General features: G+C 44.3%; 1 protein-coding gene and 2 pseudogenes across 3 annotated transcripts in view; 1 reads left to right on the forward strand and 2 right to left on the reverse strand.

Annotated features, from left to right (window-relative positions):
- LOC308252570 (phosphofurin acidic cluster sorting protein 2-like) overlaps positions 1 to 15620 on the reverse strand; it is a gene marked incomplete at both ends in the record, with an annotated part of 211747 nt that overhangs the window by 153470 nt on the left and 42657 nt on the right. The gene's annotated exons all lie outside the window — the stretch shown is intronic.
- LOC308253964 (olfactory receptor 1D2-like) lies at positions 4325 to 5286 on the forward strand (annotated as a pseudogene). The gene has a single exon. The product of its transcript is annotated as an olfactory receptor 1D2-like (transcript).
- Positions 12367 to 13314, reverse strand: LOC308253968 (olfactory receptor 3A2-like; annotated as a pseudogene). Its single transcript has one exon. The product of its transcript is annotated as an olfactory receptor 3A2-like (transcript).

The following is a 15620-nucleotide window of genomic DNA, read 5'->3' on the forward strand; positions in this document are numbered from 1 at the left end:
ATACAGTCTTAGTCCCCAAGTCTTTCCCGAGTCCCAATAAGACACCCTCCAGGTGAGGGGAGTAATAATAACAGGATTGCAGTTTCCTACTGTACAGTTTTTGAAGGGAGCCCCTGAGCGGACTATTTTTGTTAACCTGAGAATTGGATCCTTGTTGGTCCATGGTGCTAGAGTCTCACAACCCCACTGGGTACAGTGGTAGTCCTCAGCAGTCCCACAGTCGGGGCTACTTTCAGCTGGGCATACGTAATATTGAGTTCGCCAGAGTCCTTGTTCTAAGGAGAGGGTGCCACACCCATAACTCGTGGTGACATGATATGCCCCATATGCTGCTGGCGAAGAGTAGGTGACCCTGGTTTCTGGCTTTCTCCAGTTTTCCCCGAATAATTTGCATAAGTCAGTCTCCATTGAGGGGGGCCCAGGGGTCATGCTACGACCTATAACAGTCCCATCCACAGTTCGGGTCAGTTCCCATGTATAATTAGCCCTCAGATGGGGATTACCCGCCACGGTGGGCCACAGGCACATCAGTATCAAGAGGACTGCTTCCGGAGTCAAATTTTCAGGGGGTCCTCGGTGCGCTGGAGGGTCCATTTTCCTGCCCGGTCCTTTGATTCCACCTTCTTGATTTGAGTTCGATGAATCCAATATCTCTTTCCTGCAACTTTTACCGCCGAGGGAGTGCTGAGGACAACGGTGATGGGTCCAGTCCACCTGGCTTCCAGCGATGATGGCTCGTGCCTCCACACCCACACTAGGTCTCCTGGCTGAAATGGAGGTGGTGCAGGTGCAGTCCCAGAGGATGGGTCTCGTGAGCCTCTCAGACCAGCTGGTGGTTAAGCCTGGAGCTTAACTGTAAAGCCTGTAAGGACTGATCCCTCTGACCATAAAGCTGCTCCCATCCATATAAGGTCTCATCAGGGTCTCGGAGGGGTTGCAGTCAGGTCCTCTAGAAGATTCTTTAGCCAGGACAGGGTTTCAGCACAGTCATGGAGGGGCCATTCAGGATTATTATCAGGTAATAAAGTTGCAAGGTTTAGAGCTGCTGTCTTAAGAAAACTAACTCATGGTGGATCAAGTAGGAGTACTTGGTACTGGGCGATAGGGACATTTGAAAGCCAACGCTCAGGTGGGCTTCGCAGAAGGGTTTCCATGGCATGGGGGGCCACCACCTGCAATTCCTGCCCAAGGGTGAGCTTTGAGGCTTCCTTGACCAATATGGCTGTGGCTGCTACCGCTTTTAGGCAGCCTGGCCACCCTGCAGCCACGGGGTCCAGTCTTTTGGATAAATAAGCCACTGGTCTTTTCCATGGTCCTAAGAGCTGGGTTAGCACTCCCTTTGCAATTCCCCGAGCCTCTGCCACATGCAACTGGAATGGCTTAGTGAGGTCTGGCAGCGCCAATGCTGGTGCACTGACTAAGGCTTGTTTAAGGTCCTGCAAAGCCTTAGTTTCATTTTTAGTCCAGTTTAGTTCTTCAGTTTTCCCCCAGTACAAGTGTATAGGGGTTTTGCCATCTCTGCAAAACCTAATATCCAAAGGCGGCAATACCCTACTGCCCCTAGGAATTCCCGCATCTGCTTCTTTGTTTTGGGAACCGGGATTTTCAAAATAGCCTGTATTCAGCTAGCAGACAAAGTCCTCCTTCCTCCGCTGAGTTCATACCCCAGGTAAGTGGCTTTCGGGGTGCAAACTTGGGCCTTCTTAGCAGACACCCGGTATCTTAATTTGTCTAGAGTCCTCAACAGGGTCTCAGTGGCCTCCCGGCACTCCCTCTGGGTTGCAGTGGCAAGGAGGAGGTCGTCTACATACTGGAGTAGGGTGACCTCTGGATGTTCTTTCCAGAACGTGCCTACATCCTGGCTGAGAGCCTCATCAAACAGAGTAGGAGAGTTTTTGAATCCCTGGGGCAACCGTGTCCAGGTCAGCTGTCCCGATTCCCCTTCTTCGGGGTCTGTCCATTCAAATGCAAAAATGGGTGGGCTGGACGGGGCCAGAGGCAAGGAGAAAAAGGCATCCTTTAAATCAGGACTGTATATACTTGATGACTCGGAGGTAACAGGCTCAGGAGGGTATGGGTTGGGTACTGTTGGGTGTATAGGCTCTACCGTCTTGTTGACTTCTCTTAAATCCTGTGCTGGCCTGAAATCCTCCGTCCCAGGTTTTTGTACAGGGAGCAAAGGGCTGTTCCACGGGAAATGACAAGGCACCAAGATCCCCGCTTCCCTCTTCTTCCTGTCAAATTTCCCTTTTTCTCCTCTTGCATGGCAGTCAACAGGAGCTTTGCCATTTTTCGGGTCTGTGCACTTCCCAGGCCTTCTGCGCTACCTCTACCCATTCTGACAGCACTTTTCCTTCAAAGCCTTCTAACTTCTGTAATTTTCCTTATGTCTGGGGCCGACTGGGACAGGAAAGCAATGTTAACTGCCCGCCTAATTTCTGGCGCCTCTGGGTCTATGGGGATGTAGAGCCTGTAGGCTTCACACAAGCGCTCTAGAAAAGCGGTCGGGGATTCATTCGGTCCCTGTACAGTTTCAGACAGATTGGTGGGCTTCCGCACGGCTGCTCGGATTCCCCTCAGCAGAGTCTGATGATACCAATCAAGAGCCACCTTACCTTGGTCCACGTTGGGGTCCCACAGGAGTCGGGAAAGCAGAAAAACGGCCTCCAGCCACGCAGGGTCCGAGACGGACTGGCCATCTGGTCTGAGGACCAGTTTTTCCCCTTCTCACACTCTCTCTTCTGAAGTGAAAAGAGTCTGGAGGAGCTGCTGACAGTCGTCCCAGGTGGGCTGGTGGGTGAAAAAAGACAGACTCCAAAAGGGAAATGAGTCCCTGGGGATTCTGAGAGAACGAGGGATTCTGATTCTTCCAGTTATACAAGTCACTGGTCGAGAAAGGGACATAAACCATGAATGGCCTGCTGTCCTCCCCAGTTGGAGAGGCCATCTGGCGCAAGGGCAACATCGGGACCCCTGAGGAGTCAGGAGAGGGGTCCGAAGGATGGAGTCTATATTCAGCCCCACTGCGGGTGTGGGGCGGATTCAGAGGGTCCTCCGAGGGACCCACAATTGGAGCAGATGGATACGGAGGGGGTTCCACCAAAAGGGGGTCCGCCAAAAGGGGGTCCTCCGGGGGTGGTGGAAGAACAGGAGGCTGTTTCTCAGTCTCTCTGGGAGGCTTAGTGAGGAGGACAGTCTGTCTCTGTCCCAACTTCTTTTTTTTTTCTGGGGGCTTTTGGCAATCCCTGAGCCATTAAGGACTGTCAGTCAGAATATCTATCCAAATTTGGATGTAAGGTATTTGATCCGGGTGTCCGGGCTTGCCAAAAATCACATGTTGGACATGATAGGCCAATCCTAGGTCTGTTGACCCCTCTGGGAGCCACTCTGTTTGTGGGAACGTCAGCCACTCTTGCTCACAGAATTTCTGTAAATCAAAAGCGTTAACAAGAGCCCGGTAATCATCCGCTCGCTGCTTGAAGTCCTGAAAATTCTTCAAAAAACATTGCAGGGGAGTACAGACAGTACATGAAGCAGACTGACCCATTTGACAATGAAGACAAACTGGACACAAAAACACACACAAAAAAAATTAATGACAACCAAACCAAGGATCGCCGGGCACTGTCGTGCACCGGGATCTGGCCTCGGAAGTTGTGCCGCGTCCAGCCTTCCAGAGACCCTAGATGGGCACCCACAGAACCAGAAAGAAGTTTCTTACCGGTAAGAACCAAATCCAAACGGCTCTGATCAGAGTCAATCACGAAATTTAGCAGGCGGGGTCTCCTACCTCTACCAGTCCCAGGGCTGAGGAACGTCTCTCAGAGATCTCCCACTGGGTCGGAGAGTTTGGGGACCCCGGTGGGCTCTGGTCTCAGGACCAGTCAAAAGCTGGTCATCTCGCTGGGACCTCCAAATGTTGTGGAGCGATCATGACCAAATGACAGCTGGAGTCCTAGCCAATTGAAATTTAGGGAGCCTTTATTAGCCGGCCAGTGACTGCTCAGCCTTCCTCCACACAGGGAGTCCAGAGAGCAGCCACGACCTCAGGTACAAGGTAGCTTTTAAGCACTTAAACCACATCCTTGTTGGCAGGCTAAGTGGAACAACGGCAACCTCAAACAAAGCAGTTTTCTCAGCTATATCAGCATACTGTAAAGGTATTAAGCCCACATCCTAGGCACTTGGGCTAGCAATATCCTGTTCAGCTAAGCTACTGGCATCCTGTTCTGCAAGGTGCAGCTGGGTTTCATGGTCAGGGCAGTCATAGGGAAGTGCAGTTACAATTTTTCCACTCTCTATCAGTAAATGTTTGTTGGTGCTAATGTTGCAGACAATTGGGGAAATGCATGGAGGCAACCAGAGTATGGTCTCAGATTTCATACTCCTGGGGATCTCAGAGAGTCCTGAAGACCAGCGGGTCCTGTTTTGGATGTTCCTGCCCATGTACCTGGTCACTGTGGTAGGAAATGGGCTCATCATCCTAGCCATTGGTTCTGATGTGCACCTGCACACTCCCATGTACTTATTTTGGGCCAACCTCTCCTTCACCGACCTCTTCTTTGTCACTAACACAGTCCCCAAGATCCTGGTGAACCTTCAGTCCCTGAACAAAGCCATTTCCTACACAGGATGTCTGACACAACTCCACTTCCTGGTCTCCTTGGTGACCCTGGATAACTTCATCCTAGCGACAATGGCATATGATCGCTACATGGCCATCTGCTGTCCCCTTCACTATGTCACAGCCATGAGCCCTAGGCTCTGTATTTTGCTCTTCTCTTCCTTTGTGTGATCTCTTTTCTTTATAATTTCTTCCTCACCCTCCTCATGAGCAGGGTGACCTTCTGTGGATCTCGAAAAATCCACTACATCTTCTGTGAGATGTATGTCTTGCTGAGGCTCGCATGTTCCAACACCCAAGTCATTCACACAGGGCAGATGGTCTTGGGCTGCTTCTTCTTCTTCACCTCCTTAGGGATCATAATTATGTCCTATGTCTGGATTGTCAGAGCCATCCTCTAAATACCATAAGCCTCTAGCAAGTACAAAGCCTTCTCCACATGTGCCTTCCATCTAGCTGTGGTCACCCTCTTCTGTGGGACACTTTGTATGGTATATCTAAAGCCCCTGAACACCTACTCTATAAAGGACTCAGTGGCCACAGTGATGTATGCTGTGGTCACCCCCATGATGAACCCTTCCATCTACAGCCTAAGGAACAAGGACATGCATGCAGCTCTGCAAAGACTCCTCCTAGTCAAAGCCTACCGGATGTTGACATAAGGATAATTTTTAACAGGACATTAAAGTGAAGACTTGGAATATCCTCTGCCATGTGCAGGGCATTATCCTATGTGGGTTACAGGAGTGATTAAGACATAGTTTTAGCTCAGAATGATCTCATATATCTGTGATGGGAAAAAAAAGACATGTATGTGTAACCCAAAGTACCCCAGACCTCACCAGCATTGGCAATAAGTAAAGTCTCACCAGCACTAATGTTAGAAGTTTCAGGATCAAATCCTTCAATTTGCCTGACCAAATGACCACAATCTCATCTGCATATAACTGGATATATCCAGTTATTGCCTAGGGAGATCACTTGTGTCCTCTAACACCCATACACTCATGCTCCTGAGCTCTGATTGGCCTTCTCTACGGTGCCCACTGCTTGTAAGCCATTTGGAGGAGACACCTGGCACTACCCTCATTGTAAGTGTTCTGAGCGAGGCTGCCCAGCTCCTGACACTCTGGTGGGCAAAGCTCCCAGTACTTCAATCTGACCCAGAGTCTCTCTGGACAAAGACCCTCCAATTCAGGCAAAATGCAGAAAAGTTCTCTCCTTTGTTCTGGGTTGATTTTTGTTTCTTGGGCCTTAAACAATACTGACTGCGCCTTTCTCCTTCTTATAGTTTCCTGTTGAAGACCCTATCCCTGGGCAGCCCATCCTGTTTTCTGTAACTGTGGCTCCTCACTCCACTGCCCTTGCAAGCACTCCATTCTTCACTCAAAACAAAACTCTCAAGAATAGCAACACACATTCCTGAACAGGAGTGGTGGTGAGTGTAAGGACAGAAAAAAAAAAGGGGGGGGGGCTTTATTTTTCTTTGCTGTGGCCTTCCACAATTTATGAGAAGCACCTGGTAATTAAACCCTATGATTATTAGCTCCTCTGATTCAAATAACCCCTCTGTTCAAACTGCAGGGCAAGGTAAGCTATTCTCAAGGCTACATTCCTGCATACCCCTCCTTTCTGCTGTTTTTACAACTCAGGGATAATTCCCACCAAGGAGTCTCTAGTTAGTAGAAAGTTCCCTTCCTTCCTCTCTTTCAAACAAGCCTCTTTTGAACTCTTCATAACTTTTACTCTAGGCATCTTCCTAGGACGTTTGACAAGACTGTCTCCTGAAAAACAAACAAACTCAACTTTAACCCCAAATACTCCTCCCTTCCTTGTCACCTAGCATCACCTAGCCATTACCCTTTAAAAGGGGAAGCTGCTTTTTGTTTCTTGCCTTGTGTTAATTATCAGTACTTTGCCCTTTCCCTTTGTGAAATGTAAAATAAACTTCATCTCTTTGTTTAAAAAATAGACATTCTTTTAGCTGTGAATTCTTTCACAGCCTGTGTCACTGGCCAAAACCCTAACAGTGAATGGAGTAGGCAGGGAGAAGGTAAATGGGAGACTCAATCTCTATTTAGGTTCAACCTTCTCTGTAATATGCAATGGCTAGAAAGGGGATAGATGAGTCATTGGGTGATGGAGATTTGGAAGAGAGCAATTCTTTACAAATGAGTCTGGGGAGGCAGCACTGACCTAGACTTTGAGACAGTTGAATTGATCAGAGGTTCATATCATTCCATTGATAATGACTGAATGCCTATTAAGGGCCTCTAATTGGGTTACAAATGTGAATTATATCACTATGGACGGGAAGAAGACCACTTTAATGCAATATCTGAAAGGTTATGGTCTGGGCAGGATGTTTGGGGGCATAAAGTAGGAAAGCCAAGCCTGCCTTGTCAGTGATGGAGGATTCGGGGAAGGCTTCCTTAAGGTGGTGCCAGCTGAGCTAAGACTAAGGAATGCTGATGAGTCACGCAGGAAAAGTGGCCAGGGGAAATAAGATCACTCTCAGAGGGGAGGAGGCATGGTGTAGAGGGGATACTCCCATTGGCTGTGGACAGCTCTCCCCATCCTAGGATGTTTGTGGAAGTCACCTCACCAGTCTACGCATCCTTTTCTTCTCTGTAAACTTTGAACAATAGCAATAAATAAATTAATAAAAAAAATAGCATTGTGTAAATTGGGAGGGGGGGGTAGCTGTGAGGATTAAATGAGACAAAGTACAAGAGCAGAGGGCATGAACCATAGTCAGTGTAGTTGTTATTAAGCAGAACAGCTGGACAAAAAGGCAATGAGGGTAGGAACACCCGAGGCGAGTAGAGACTGTCCCAGCTGAGTGTAACTGGTGACCAAGCCGCAGCAAGCCTGTGGCTGAGGAGGACATAGTGGGGGACAGGCCACCAATGCCTTGTTGAAGAGCTTGGTATATACTGTGTAGGCCAGGTAGATACCATTGAATGTTTACTATTTTTAACTTTTATTGTTTTTATTAAACCAACAATATGGATTACTGTAGAAATATTCAAGTAAAAATAAGCCAAAAACAATTCGCTGTATTTAAATTTTAAACTTTGATCTTGGCTAAGTATATATTTTTTCAGAATGAATTCAAATTGTTTTAAAACTTGTTTGTTTTTTTTACACAATAATATCTACGTTGGTAAATACCCAGCTATCATACTACTTAATGCCTATGCAGTATTTCAGTGTGCAATTCAATAAATATATCAGAATTCATTTAATACGCTTCCCAATATTCAGTAGTTAGTTGCTTACAGTTTTTTCCCATTGTTTGCAACAGTGTGGAAATTAATGTCTTTGTTTTGTTAGATTACATGATTGTTTCCTTCAGCGAAATTGATGAAGTGGACTTGTTGGACCAAAAGTTTTTATTATTCAGAGCTTTGGTACATTTTTCAAAAACAAACTTCTACAAATCCAGCCCTACACTTTCACCAGGAGAGAGACACAAGCTGTGGTTTTTGTTTTGTTTGGGTTTATTTGCCTGTTGAGGTTCAGAAAGGAGAGAAAGCTGCAGGAACTCTCAAGTGCAATAAACAAAAGCAAAAGTAACATTATTCATTTTTAGTAACATAGTGCTGGTTAACATTCTACTAAAAATAGGGGTATTTTTTCTCTCTTTCAGATCATCAGGAAAATAGCCTCCTGGAAGTTAATTCAAAGTTCCAACCTATACTCAGAAATGGGAGCAGTCCTTTGTGAGCTGTCTCCCTGCTATTATAGGCAAACTGCTCTGTCTCTTTCTCTCACTCTCCCGCTGCTCTAATTTAATTGAGAACATCCAGAATTTTTTCCTTGTCACTTGTATAAAGAATCTTATTAAACTCACTGAAGTCACATGTCCACATACAACCATCATCACTGTGGTCTGGCCAGTGAGATGTGCTGATTCCTCCACTCTGGGGCCCTGAACCACACACCCCAGAACGAGCTGGATGTGGAAATTGGCAGCTGTTAGAAAGGGGGAAATGGAAGTCATGTCCACCACAGGCCATTGTCAAATAAAACATTGACTTCTGGATTCCACTCTGACATATAAGAGCTTGGAAGTCCTTACTCCCATTCTTACAATAAGAAAAAAGATGAGCAATCCAAAAAACAGAAATTCTTTAGATCCATCAGATGATTGAAGTCACATGACTGTGAAATTAACCTTTGCTGCTGCAAACCATGGAGATTTAGGGCTTTGTTAGCACAATACAACCTAGCCTATCTTCCTGACAAGGTGGAAAACATCTTTTCCACTCAAAGTGAGACACAAGATCAAAGAGCATGATGAGAGAAGACAGATTTGACCACATCAAAATGTAACACCTCTATTTGGCAAAACACAGATCACATTGAAAAAAATGGCAAGCTAGAGAAACCATTTGCAAGTGTCATGGCAAAAAACTGATATTCATAACAATTGAAATTTTCTAACAAAAAATCCAATGAAAAAGAGTACAAAAGCTCTCAAACTGCAATTCCAAAAGAAGAAATTTGCTTACAAATGGTTGAAAAGTGTGCCTCAGTTGTGTGAAGCATCTCTCTCTCTCTCTCTCTCTATCTATCTATCTATCTATCTCTTTCTCCTATTCCCTCTCTACATGTCCTCAGGTGAGGATTTAAAAACATTTTTAAGTATATATAGCCATTTCTCAACCTTCTGATCATAAAAATTAAAGACATTTATTTATAGCAACCGTTAACGGTACTATCATAACTTAGTGGATGTACAAATTAGTGCAAACGTTTTGTTAAGAGAACAATATATAGGTGTGTTCAAAGTTTATATTTGCATTTTAAAAAAATCTCTCAAAGTGTTTCATAGGAATGAATCCTAGGTAAATAATTATAGAAATTTGGAAAGATCTCTTTGTAAAGACAGTCATCACAGCACGTTTGTTATTACAAGATAATTGGAAACTCACATTATAGCAACAGAAGTTGGATTAAGTGAATAAGGTTTATGCTTACAATGCTGTATTGGGCTACCATTAAAACAGAAAAAGGATGATTTTATCTTTGTCATGTAAAAGGTTATATTCCATAATGTGTGGGAAAAATAAAAAGCAGATCACAGAACAGTAATGGTTCTCAGGATGTGAAATATGCATGCCATATATGTGCAAAATCTCTGGAGGAATAAACATAAAGTTCTTAAAAGAGTTAACTCTGAATAATGGCCTTTGTGGTACAGTGACACTTGGATCCAAATGTCAAAAGACACTTGTCTTTTTACTTCCTACTTGACCAAATTTTATAGTCTGAATGTTTCCACTATCAGATATAACATTTCTAAATACTAGTTAACTAGAGATATTTACAATTGGGGGATGCAAAGAGTGAAATGCAGAGGAAATATACTTGTTAACGAAACCTCTTTGGTCTTGAAGGAGAGGTAGAACATAGGAAACAATTTCCAAGGAAAGCACCCTTAAGAGTTTGAGATGAATGTTCAGGGGTAAGCATGCCAAGGCCTGGGGGTAAGAGATTACCCTCCGGGCTAATGGATGAGATGAGTTGGGGCAGTGCTAAATGCTCAGAGGCTAATGAAGTGGTGAAAATAGTAGTGGTAATGCTCCCGAAATATTTTCTGGGTTCCGTCCTAGGAAACAGTTCATCCAGAATATTGTAACCAAAGGTAGTTAAATGTGAAGAACCATGGAGAGATGATCTGCTCCCGGGTCCTTATGGAGTAAGTAGAAACAAGCTCGCCCACAGAAAGGAATTCTCCAAGGTCACAGAGCAGCGGTTGCAGCCCATATGCCTAGTTTTCCTTCAGGAGAATTCTGCCTGTGAGTGAGCTCATTCTCTCCAACCCCACAGTGTCTTCAGAACCAAGAGTCAGGAAGGCGACACACTTCCCCTCTGCTGATTAGACTGTATGGGTAGGCACTGCCCGCAAAGGCAGGAGGCTGGTGACTTGGATGGCCCAGGGGGGCTGTGGAGGATAAGCCCTCACCAGACACATCTTCCCTCTCTCTCCCCATCTGTCAGTCCTCCCCTGACCTTCTAAGGTTGTCAGCTAGCCAGAGGAAGGACTTCCCAGACAACTTTGCATCATTATTCCTTTGGTAAAACTTAAACATTTTTTTTTCCTTCTGAGAAGGGAAAAACAATAACAATAGCATCAAAGGTGTTATTTATTACATGGCCACAGTATGAATTTTGTCCTTATCTCCCATCCCTGCTCACTCTGCATTTTCTCCATGTCCATCTTTGACCTCAACATTTCTTAGTCATCTTGCTTGATGCTCCTAATTCTCCCATCTTTTCTCATCTCCCATTTGCTCATGTCCTTTCCCTATTTTCTATCCTTCTTTCTGGGTTCTGCCCTATGAAACAGTTCAGCCCTTTTGCTCACCATCCTGTCCCATCCCTCCTTATGTCCTCACATCTCATCTTCATGCCTCCACACCCAATTCTGTCCCACTGCTCACTCTCATGTCTTTTCCCCATCCCATTTCAGCTCATTCTTCCAGTTCCTTGGCTCCAAGAAGAGATCACAGAGCAGACGAGTTCCAGGTGTAGCCATGGGACAGTTTTAGGAGTGATACAGCTGAGAGACATCACAGTAGAACTGCCAGGACAGGGTAAGTAGCCTTTGAATGGAGGCTGGAGAAGAGACCCAAATCAGGAATGGATGAGCTGAGGCTGGATGAACACCAAGAAGGGGAAATTCTCTGGGCTGGAGCTGCACTTTTGTACTAATCCTGAAAGTAAATTCAGAAAGACGCATCACTCCCTGGGACTATATTGTGTATATTTTCTGAACTAGGAGGTTTGGGAGAGAAAAGTAAGACTTTGGAGGAGAAGGTTATGTTGGACTTTCTACATTGAAAATTCTAAGGATTTGGTTGGAGCATAAATGCTTACTCTTTCAAAGGCTTTACTATATATGTGAGGAAGATGACTCAATAAGAGAGAAAAATATGGCAGAGGGTGGAAATGAAGCATACCTTTTTGACCTGAAGATATGTCATTTATGTGTTAATGTAGCTTTTATTTAATAGGCGATTTTCCTCTCTAGACTCTACCTGTCCCCTAGATATCATACAGGTGAAAGGTGAACAGAATAGAATATACCTTGGCACTGGTTTAAAACAGCTTTCTGCACCCTGATCTAGAAGGAATCTCACATTTCCCATGAAAAGAAAACTTCACAGTTCTATTCTTGGAAATTAGGGCTGTGATTAAGCAAATAATTCTTCATTGCTGCCCAGAACTACCTGGCTTCCAAAGTGTCAACTCTACATGGAAAGTGAGCATAGCCAAAAACAAGGTAGAAACTTGTCAGGGGGACATGCTGTCCATATCATAACCTCATATCCCCTTATCTACTTGTCTTTCTCTATAGCACGAATCACGACGTGATCTATCATATATGCTGCTTATTTATTTCATTTCTTTGCTTTTCCTTCATTAGAAAGTGAACTGCAAGATTAAAATAAAGGGGGGGAAAGAATGTGAGTTGCATGAGTGTAGAGACTTTAGTCTATTTTGTTCACCTGTGCCCTAGAGGAGCATTTGTATCATAGAAGCAATTCAATAAATATTATTGCATGAATAAATTATGAAGGGTTTCTATACAGGAAAAACATGGCACACAAAATTTTCCAACAAGAGGATCTATAAATGAATCATTCATAATCATATCCCCAGGTTCCTGACTTCATGGGAAATTTTCCTCAACCCAAAAAAAAGCAGAAAAGGAGAGGCCCGATCACCCCTCACGTCAGCAACCACTTCCCCACAAATACCCGCCACAGGGCACCCTGCACATCAGGGTTCCTGAGGCTGTAGATAAGTAGGTTCAGCATGGGGTTGATAACTGTGTTGAAAATCCCAAACCCTTTATCCTTGTCTGAAGACTCTTCTTTAGCCAGATACATGTAGTTGAAGCTACCAGTTCCATAGAAGAGGCAAACCACAGTGAGATGGGAGCCACATGTGAAGAAGGCTTTCTTCCTGCCCTCCACTGAGTGGATTCATAGAACTGCAGCTGCTACATGGACATAGGAGGTGACAATGAGAGTCAAGGGTGTACCTGCCATTATGAAACCAATAGCAAAGAGCAGCAGTTCATTGAGTTGGGTACTAGAGCAAGAGAGCAGGAAGAGCTGTGGCAGGTCACAGTAGAAGTTATTGACCTCATTGGGACCACAGAAGTTGAGTGTAGTTAGGGCAATAGTGTGGATCAGCGCATTGGTGAGGGCACAGGCCCAGGACACAGCCACCAATATCCACTGGACTGAATGGCTCATGAGGGCGCTGTAGGTGAGGGGCTGGCAGATGGCCAGGAATCGGTCATAGGCCATGGCTGTCAACAAGAAGCAGTCCACACCAACCAGAAGGTAGAACAAAAATAGTTGGGAGAGGCAGGCTCCATAGGAAATTGTACGCTTGTGGGACAAGAGGCGACCCAACATTGCAGAAACAGTGACGGTGATACATCCAACATCTAGAACCGATATGTTCCCCAGGAGGAAGTACATGGGGGTGTGGAGTTTAGGCTCCACGAAGATGGCAGCCAGGATGCTGAGGTTGCCCCCAACTGTGAACAGGTAAGCAAAGAGGAAAAGTACAAAGACCAGAGAATGCAACTTCTCTGTTTCAACGAGGCCCAGCAGAATGAACTCAGTAACAGCAGTCCCATTGGTTGCAGCTTCTGGATTCATGAGTCCTGTGAGGAAATGTCCCAGGCATGGAAGCATCAGTCCACCTAACATAAATATTTTTAATCACCTATGTTCACAACTCCCTGATAAGTTCCCAGTGCTCGAGCTGATGGTTTCCCACTCCCCACTATCTCACTCTCTGACCTCCCACCACCTCAAAGCCTCTATCCTACTCTCAGCTGAGATGCCCCAAACCCCCATCACCTGTCCCTCCCATACTCTCTTTATTGAAAGGGCCAGAATACTTGGGAAAATACATTAAGAAAAAAGCAGGCTTTCTCTTTGGTGTACTAAGATTAAGATGGAATTTCCCCATTTTACTCTGAGTGATTAGCCCAAACCAATAAGCATATTTCAAAATAAAAATTAATCATATTTTTAGTAAAACTATAGGGCATTTTATAATATAATCTAGGTTTTCCAGGCTTTTATAAATAGTGAAGATGAAGCAAAGATATGGCAAGAATCAGGGAGATGAACCCCATGATTGTGGATATCAGACACTCTAGCCAAGTATATTTCCCCAAGTTAAGGGACATACTTTGAAATATAAATTCAAAATCCCCCAGCCAATAAATTGCCAGTATTCTTGTTGGTAATTAAGACCATACTCTAGACTTTGAATAACAGCTTAATTTTACACTATTTGTTCTTTTTATGGTATCTGCTTCCTGCCTCTGAAATAAAAATTGCAACATGACCTATGGGTGGCTGCTGCTAGGGGCAGTTAGTTTTCTGCATTGCAAAGCCACTCCCCTCCACTTGTCCTTGCCTTGGGCATGGTCCTTTGACCAATAGCTCTAAGGAGAGGTCCCCACATGAAGCAAGCACATATGTAGAGCCAGATGGAGCTAAGTTATTCAGGCTCGTATAATAAACTCCTGGTCAAAATATATTTATGTGCTTTTTTTTAAATAAATCTTTATTCAGATTATTACAATTATTTCTCCTTTTTCCCCCCATAGCTCCCCTCCACCCAGTTCCCACCCCACCTTCTGCCCTTACCTCCCCCCCACTGTCCTCATCCATAGGTGTATGATTTTTGTCCAGTCTCTTCCTGAACCTCCCCATATCCTTTTCCCCCTGAGAATTATCAGTCCACTCCCTTTCTATGCCCCTGATTCTATTATATTCACCAGATTATTCTGTTCCTCAGGTTGTTAATTCACTTGATTTTTAGGTTCACTTCTTGATAGATATGTATTTGTTGTTCATAATTTTTCTCTTTACTTTTTTCTTCTTCCTCTTCTTTAAGAATACCTTTCAGCATTTCATATAATACTGGTTTGGTGGTGATGAACTCCTTCAGCTTTTTCTTATCTGTGAAGCTCTTTATTTGCCCTTAAATTCTGAATGATAGCTTTGCTGGGTAGAGTAATCTTGGTTGTAGGTTCTTGCTATTCATCACATTGAAAATTTCTTGCCACTCCCATCTGGCCTGCATAGTTTGTGTTGAGAAGTCAGCTGACAGTCATATGGGTGCTCCCTTGTAGGTAACTAACTGTTTTTCTCTTGCTGCTTTTAATATTCTCTCTTTGTCTTTTGCTCTTGGCATTTTAATTATGATGTGTCTTGGTGTGGTCCTCTTTGGATTCCTTTTGTTTGGGGTTCTGTGCGCTTCCTGGACTTGTAAGTCTATTTCTTTCACCAGGTGGGGGAAGTTTTCGGTCATTATTTCTTCAAATAGGTTTTCAGTATCTTGCCCTCTCTCTTCTTCTGGCACCCTCATAATTCTGATGTTGGTACGCTTGAAGTTGTCCCAGAGTCTTCTTACACTATCTTCAACTTTTTGGATTTTTTTTTTTTTTTTGCTTTTTGCTTTTTCAGTTGAGTGTTTTTTGCTTCTTTGTATTTCAATTTCAATTCTTTGACTTGATTTTTGTGTTCCTCTTGTCTGTTTTTGGGTCTCTGTATAATATTTTTTATTTCAGTCAGTGTATGTTTAATTTCTAGTTGGTCCTTTTTCATATCTTCGAGGGTCTCGTTATATTTATCGGCCTTTTCTAGGATATTCTTAAAAAGCCTTATAACCGTGGTTTTGAATTCTATATCCAGTCGTTTGTTTTCCTCCATTTCTTTCGTTTGTGATCTGATTCTTTGACGCCGCATTTTCACTGCTTCCCTGAGTTGGTAAGGTAGATTTGTGTGCTAGGTTTCCAATATGGCCCAGTGGGTCTGCCTCCCCAGTTAACCTGAGGTGGACACTCTTGGTGCACCCCTTTGTGGACTGTGTGTACAGCCCTGTTGTAATTAAGTCTTTATTGTTGTTGGTATCACTGGGAAGAATTAACCTCCAGGCCAGTTGG

Source organism: Plecotus auritus, assembly GCF_963455305.1.
Source record: "Plecotus auritus genome assembly, chromosome: 7".
NCBI lineage: Eukaryota > Metazoa > Chordata > Mammalia > Chiroptera > Vespertilionidae > Plecotus > Plecotus auritus.